Source organism: Myotis lucifugus, unplaced genomic scaffold, assembly GCF_000147115.1.
Source record: "Myotis lucifugus unplaced genomic scaffold, Myoluc2.0 scaffold_1023, whole genome shotgun sequence".
Classification (NCBI taxonomy): Eukaryota; Metazoa; Chordata; class Mammalia; order Chiroptera; family Vespertilionidae; genus Myotis; species Myotis lucifugus.
The window spans coordinates 80426-88478 of record NW_005872071.1 but is presented as its reverse complement, the minus strand read 5'-3'; the positions used below and the strand labels follow the sequence as shown (position 1 = coordinate 88478).

Below are 8053 nucleotides of genomic sequence, written 5' to 3'. Positions count from 1 at the left end.
ATTAACTGCCATCTTTGTTGGCGGTTAATTTACATATCATGCTGATTAGCCAATGGGAGGCGTAGCGAAGGTACGGTCAATTTCCCTGTTTGTCTATTATTAGATAGGACTAGAGGCCTGGTGCACGAAATTTGTGCACTCAGGGAAAGGGGGTTCCCCAGCCTGGCATGTTCCCTCTGATAGTGCAGGAGCCCCGCAATCGATTTCCCCAAAGAGGTAGGGCCCTCCCAATCATCAGGAGCTCCTTGATGGAGTGTCCCAAAGAGGTAGGCTGGAGCAGGTAGACAAGCCTCCGTGGCTCTGCACACATACATCCCCACAACCTGTGCATGCCCGCTGTGCACGCAGCCTCCTGGTGATGGATTGTGACAGCATGAGGGCATCATGGCTTGATGGCGTGAGGGTGTGATGACCATTTGCATATTAGCTCTTTATTATATAGGATGTGCGCAGAAGTAACCTAATGTGCAAAGCAGATAGCGAGGGTTGAACACAAAGGGACAGGGAGGGATGGAGCTAAGGTTCTGCAGTCAACACTGGGGCTTCCAGGTCCAGGGCAGGGAGGAACCAGCAGGGAGGAGCTGCTTGGGGTCAGGAACGAGGACTCAGCCAGAGCCCGAGGCGGCTCTCCTTGTGGAGTGAGAGCCCAGCAGGAACCCTCTTCAGGCGGTGAAGGGGCTGGACAGAAGGTTCTTTCCTGCCCATGTCGCCATGATCATCTCAGCTCAGGAGTCCTGCAGACAGAGGACAGTGCTGCTCCCAGGCCCAGCCAGCAGGGGCGCTGCCCTCCCAGGCCTCCTGCTGGGGCTCCCTAGTGAGAAGAAATGCTCTCAGGTCCCTGGACCCAAAGCTGCTTTAGAGCTGCCTCTCACAAGGAAGGAGGAGATGCTGCAGTGTAAGCGGCCGCCAGAGCCATACCCAGGCTCCCTGATATCTGTCCCCTGGCTCATCCCCTGCATCTTCTGTTCTAGGGAAACCAAATGTGTCCCTAAGAGAGGATTAGAGAGCGTTACCTGTGGGCTGAAGTCCAGAGTGTCCTGGGAAGAGAAGGAAAATGTTACTTAAAAGATAGGAAGGTAAGTGTGACCCCAAACACAGGGTCCTCGCCCAGGCCACCTGAGCTTCTCTAGCAGCACCCCCACCCGCTGACACCAGAGCAGGGATGAGAGCAGAAGCTGAGAGCAGTGGCCCCAAAGCCGTAACATCCAGTGTCATTAGTGACCACAGGGCCTGCTCCTCTGTGTACCCCAGGATCTGCACCCAAATCCCGTGCGTGTTAACCCCTCTCTAACCCCACAGCCATGACTCCTCATGTCTCCACCCTGAGAACCGGGAGCTGGTTATTTCTGCATTTCCAGGGAACGTGAGACTGACAGGGAAAGAGAGGCTTCTACTGCGTTGCCATACCCAGAACTCACCCAGCAAAGCCCCAGTTCTCCCCACCATCTCGGGGCCTCGGCTGCCAGCAGGCCCCTTACCTTTCTGAGCCCTGAAGTAGATGAGCAGCCCCGCCCCGAGGAAGAGCAGCCCCAGCACGAAGCCCCCGGCTCCACTCAGCACCTTGCTCCTTGCAGATCCAGACTGGGCCCCTGAGAGAAGAAGCTGGTTTCAGTGGGTTTTGGCCCAAAGCAACTTCTCTAATGGAGACCCTGGGATTGAGAGCTGGGGGAGTGGGGGGTGGGGAGGGGCGGGGAGAGGAGCTGCCCAAGAAGAAGCAGATCAATTGCCATTTCCAGGAAAGAGACTGAGGTCACACTGAGCGGGTACAAGGCTCAGGCACTGGCCTCAGGTCCCCTCACTCCCGACCCAAGGCCACTGCTTCGGCCTCTGAGGCTGCTGAGCCAGGGGCTCGTGACCTCCAGGACTTGGCCCGGGTGACAGAGCTGCAGACGGCAGAGCAGACAGGGCTCTCCCAGGACAAGAAGGTCCCCACTCTGTGGAGGATGCGCCTCTTCACAGATCACAGTGGGCAGCTCAGCGCAGGCAGAAGCACCCGCCCATCCCACAGGGGATGGTGCCCAGGGCCAAGGGACACCATGAGGGGAGAGTGTGGGGAATTCAGAGCAGGGCAGGCATGTCGGCCTCCCAGGGCTATGGGTGTCCACAGAAGCGATCACAGGGCTACCCTGTGGCCTCGCTGAAGGAGAGACACGAGCAAAGGAAAAACGTGGTGTGGGGAGAGGAGACCCTGACCCCCAGGGACAAGAAAAGGCCCCTGTGGGGGGAGGGAGGTGGGTGAGGTCAGAGGGCATCTCACTCCATTCCATGGTGACAGGGCTGGTCCTGCTGGGGTGCCGCACTTGGCAGGTGTAGACCTCCCCGCTCCGGGGAACTGTCTCCAGCATCACCAGGATCTGGAAGGTCCAGTCCCCGTTCCGGATCAGGCCCGTGGACACCACCCCGGCCTCCTCTTCCTGGCCGTTGCGCAGCCAGTGGACCTCAATGTGGCCGGGATAGAAGCCGTTCACGGAGCAGACCAGGAGGTTGTGGTGCTGCAGGCGCTGGGTCTTTGCAGGATACACCGTCACTGTGGGCTCAGCTGGGACAGAGAAGGCGGAGGGAGACGTGAGCAGGACAGGCAGGCCCCTTGGTTCTCCCTTTGGCCTCATCTCCAGTCCCAGGCTCCAGGCCCCGGCAGCTCCACTCAACTGCCCTGTGGCCCCGCAGGAGGTAGTGCCGTGGGCCTTGAATCTCCGTCTACATCACGGGCCGCTGGATTTGAGAAACATTGAGGAAATTTGTGTGGGTTGTTTTTTTCCCCCATAATTTGAAACAGTTACTCATCATTGAATTGAAGTGTTTACAAATCTTTGCGAGGCACAGAGTGTGTGAGTTCCAGTGTGATTTCTGGGGCAGGGCTGCCTGGTCACATCCAGGCTGGGCCTCTTACTGGGTGATCCTGGGAGACCCTCTCTGCTCAGCTCCTCACCTGCAAAGGGGGTGAGAATACTAACTCACCGCTTAAGGACATATGAGGACCAATGGGCCTGAAATATGTACAACAGCGGCTGGAACACAGCCATCACTGTATGTCAGCTGTTTATCACATATGGAGAGAGAACATAAGGAAAGCCGTGGGGAGAAACTGGGGAACAGCTTGGGGAGATGGGGACTCAGGGTGTGAAGTCCTGGGAATGTGATCACACCTGAGAATGCAGAGATGGTCTCCCTGGAAGCAGTAAAGACTGGGGATTACCTAGGGCTAGCTCCAGGGGCTGAGTCCTGAGGGAGAGGGAGGAGAAGGGCAGGCACTCATTGTAACACTTACAGTGACACTCACTGAGCAACCTGCTCCTTCTCAAAAGAAGCCGACCTGTTATTGGGATTGTTGTCATTTTATAATTGTCTCTCTTTTCAAGCTGACATTTGAGATCAGGGCAGATGCTGGGATTGGTTAATACGTGTGCTTCCTGCCTGAGACCAGGCTCAATGAATACAGATTTGGAGGAGGAGGAAGTGGAGGAGGAGAAGGGGGAGCAGGAAGAGGAGGAGAAAAATTTGGGGGAAACATTTTTACTGCACCCTAAAAGGGTAGATTTAAGATTGATGGTAAATCATTCCTAGCAACTTTGGAGTGCATTTCATTACCTTAAAGGTGTTTAAATTCTTAACATGGAAAGAAATAAAACAGAATGAAAACACAAGTCAGGAGGAGGAGAAAATGCTGAATCCATGCTAGCAAAGTGTCCCTCTTGCTGCCTAGAGAACCTGGAAAATCACTGAGAAAAAGGCCCGGACCCCAGGGATGACGGACAATAGGCCATTCCTAGAGCAGGAACAGCCATTAGCCAACACGTACGTGAAAACTGTTCAAGAACCTTAGAAATCAAAGAAGGATAAATTAAATATATAAAAACAAATTTTCAACTGAGTATTTGGCAACATTGAAAAAATATTTAACAAAATAGAATGTGAGGTAAATTGTCAGAACTCTAAACAGTTAACATGTAATGACTTAAATGCTGTCAGCCTGTGTGGATGTGACATCAGTGTGTTAAGTAACACAATTACAATTAGACCCTGGCTCACCATCACCCCCTCTGTAAACACAGGGGCACTGAGGGGGGAACAAGACACTGAGACCTGAAAGGAGCTCAGAGAGGCCAGAGGTGCCTCGGAGGCCCCGCCCCTCAGACCCAGCCTGACCCTCCGCCCAGGGACAGGCTTGTGCACCCAGCACCCCTATTCCAGGGCTCAGGGTCAGGGGGGGTTGGCCAAGACAGACCGACTCCCTCCTCCCACCTCCCGCTCCCTCCCCGCTGCTCCCCAAACCCTCCCCCGACTAGACAGGACTGGGCACCCCAGAAACGCCCTACACAGGACAGGACCTCAGGGTCCCCACAGCCTCCCTCAGGCCCCTCAGGGGTGCTCCTCACAGCCCTGTGTGCGCACCCCTGACCTCCGCTCCCACTCCCACCCCGCCCCCGCCCCCGCGCTCACTTTGCCGAGGCACCAGGAATCCCTCAGACACCCCGTAGTTGTGTCTGCAGTACGTGTCCACCTTGGCCCGCCTCTGCTCCAGTTCGCCCTCCTGGCTGTTCCAGAGCTTCTCGTCAGGCCGCCCCAGCTCGGTCACCGCGCGGTACTCCCCCACGTCGCTGTCGAAGCGCACGAACTCCTGCCCGTTGTAGATGTATCTCTGCAGGTACCGCACCGCTCCGTCCCGTTGGAGAAATGACACTCCTTTTTAACCTGCTTCAGGAAATTTGCTGCGGGGACAGGAAGGACCCGTCACGTGGGTGAGAGAGTATGGCGACGCCGCCCAGTGCTGGGCGCCCAGGCGGTGGGGACACAGGACCCGGCACCCCCCACAGCCAGCGCCCGGGCCCCTCCTCTGGGGCTGGGTGGCCACAGGGCAGGGAGACCCCTGGGACCCTCAGCCACTGGGCACCCACTGGGCTGCCCCGCGGGCTCCGGGCTCCAGGCTGGACCAGGACTTGTGCCATCACCGCCTCCTCCTAGACGCCCCCTCTCACCCCCAGCCTCTCCCTTCCCCACACCCTCCTCCTGTCACCCCCTGGGCAGGGGACCTCGTGCCAGGCCCCAGCTGCCAGGGACCCAGGCAGGAAACCGGGCATCGCCTTCTGCCCTGCAGCTTAGAATTCACCAAAGTGCCCATCACAGCCCAACCACAGGCGCATCCACACAGGAGGGAGATGGCAGGAAAGGGGCACCTGGAGCAGGGACCACAGGGTCCAAGTCCCATCAGGGGCGGGGCCAGGGCCTCTGAGTGACAGGATGTGGGGGAGGGTCGCTGTATGTGGGGGTGGGGGCACATCTCAGGTGAAGGCAATGCCACCTGCAAAGCCTGAGAGAACCATGTGCCTCCTGGGAACCCAGGGAACAGGCTCTGAGCCCAGACAGTGGGGGGGAGGGGACAGGAGCCTGGAGGAGGCGGGTGCTGAGAGCCTGGGGGTGAGTTAGGGGGGCTTCTGCTGCATGTAAGGGAGAGCACTGAGGAGGTTCAGGGGTTATACCCTAATCCCAATAGGGCGCCCTCTCTTTCCTGCATGTCCAACCCAGGAAGCACAGACAACCAGAGCACACCTGTGGTTAAAGCAGGTGGTGGATGGAAGCTCTGACACCATCGCTGGTGCGGAGAGAGTCCCTGCAGAAATGTGAGGCCCTGACTGAGGACAGGGGGCTCCCCACGATGCAGGACTCATGGAGGAGAGACGTGGAAGGTCAGCAGGGATGAGTGACCACAACTCATGACGTTTTCACAAACATTAAGGCAATAATAACAATGAAGGTTTTAAAATTCAGTTGATTGAATGGATTTAACAAGAAAGTGGTGAATTTGTACAACTGTCTGCTGTTTGTTTGTTTGTTTGTTTGTTTAAAAGGCTGTAGGCACCCATGGGTCTTGAATCACACTGAAAAGCAGGAGTAGACTGTATGGTGTTTGACCATTTATTTTGTTCGGTAGTGAAACGAGCTAAAATAAACAATGAAGAGCTGCATTGGAAGGTGCCTGTATATAAAGTGTGAGTCTAGCATTTTCAGAAACAGCCGGTGTCCAGCTGTGTTCTCACCCTCAGCACTATTGACATTTGGACCAGATGATTCTGTGAGGTTGGGGTGGGTGTTCTGTACACAGTGGGCTGCACACGGCATCCCCACCAGCTGTCAGAGAAACCCCCGTGTGACAGCAGACATGGCTTTACATATTGCAGACGTCCCAGGGGTGGGAAGCAGGGGAAGGGGTGGTGAACCACCTGAAAAATCTGGGGTGAAAAAGCCACTGTTGATGATGCAGCAGCTGGGAACTGCAATAAAAATTTAGCCAATATTGTGTCTGTGGAAAGGCTTGGTCTATATGGAATTTATACATTTTAGGAATCTGGTCCCAGTGCAGAGTAATTAATTTTTTCAGCAAAATAAATTTGTCCAGGACCAAGATCTACCTGTTTCTTTGTCTTGCTACCCAATCACCGAGTCATCATTTATCCTGCACATCATCTTTCTTCATCTCCCTGCCACTGGCCCACTGCTTGTCCACAGTAGAAGGTACAGCCATGGCCATTTGATTCCCATTCAGAGTCACAACAAATTTGAGTTCTAACTGCCTCCTGCTCCCAGTAATACCAGGAGGCATCAGGGTACCAGCCTTGGCCAGATGTGGACACTCATTTCTATAGGCAGGTCCCTCAGAAGGGGAGCAGCTGAGATGACCCCCTCACAGAGACAGATTACAAACAGCAGCAGGTCCCAGCTTGAGATGGAGACCTTCACATAGAAGTGATGGCAGAGGGGAGGGCACTCTGCTCAGGCTCAGTGTTTCTAACTTTTCACAAATTCTCTAGCACCTTCCTGACACATGAGAAGCTGAAAATAAACATGTGTGAGTTGCTGTTCACTGCAGCCTGTGTGGTCAGCACTATCAGGCCAGGCTCATGGGCCCACCTGAAAGGCCGGCAGATAAAGCAAATACAAATACACAATTCCCAGCACATGTGGATTTCAGATAAGTAATTGTTGTTTCTCTGACATTCAGCTTAAATCGGGCATCCTGTATTTCCTTTGCAACCCAAGTCCACCCACTGATGGAATCTGAGGCGGAGGAGGGCACTTAAACTTCTCTGTGTTCCTCACATGTCTATGACAGTCTGCACATAGTGTGAGCCCAATGGAACTTTTCAAGGTGTAAATACAAAATGGATGTAAATTCCTCCTGTGTATTTGAACTGGCAGCCCTTGCACCTGCTGCCCCCAACCCTGAGACACATGCTGGCACATGGGAACATCAGACATTTCAGCTGCAAGTCAGACCCGACCAAGCCCCTGTTCACAGTGGGGGTGGAAGCCCAGGCTCTAGAATGTGGAATCTAAATTAGAACATGAGCTCTCCCACTGGGTCAGATTGTAACACCCATGAGCCTTATTCTTTATCTCTAAAAAAGATCCAATAGATACTGTATTCCTCTAAGGATATTAAGTGTGGAAGTAAATAGTGATTCTTCCTAGTACTGATTATATAAGCACTCAATAAATATCTTGCTCACAAGATCTTTTTATTCCTTAACTTTCTAGATCAAATAATGTTTTCATCTGCATTTGGCAATTGTCTTTAATCAATTTTATCACTAAATATCATTTTGGATCACAAGGACAGAAACATTGGTCTCTGTATAATAACAGGATATACATGCACCTAATATGAAAGGACTGTGCTGATGTAGAAGAGAGGGACTTTCTAGATACTGAGATCTAGACTATGTACCTGGTTCTACAACTATGTGAGTCTGGGTAAGTTGCTTAAACTCTTTGAATCAGATTCCATGGGTGATTACATCTGTAATTGCTGCAGGTGAGACAGGATGGTTATGAGAGTCACACACTCAAATGCAGGCCTGGTGCACAGTAACTGCCCATGTGACGCTGCTCCATGCCACAGGGACCAGATTTGTCTTGTCAATGACTCCACCCTCACCCCCAGGTGGTGACTGTCTGCTCTGGTCACTAATAAACAGTGGCTGTGATTTGTGGCTTTCATAACCAGTCACCTCTGCCTTCAAGGTCACTCCAGTGCTCCTTGTGATGACTGAGCATC

General features: G+C 53.6%; 1 pseudogene; it reads right to left on the bottom strand.

Annotated features, from left to right (window-relative positions):
* Positions 1-406: 406 nt before the first annotated feature.
* LOC102438798 overlaps positions 407-8053 on the bottom strand; it is a 9762-nt pseudogene continuing 2115 nt past the window's right edge.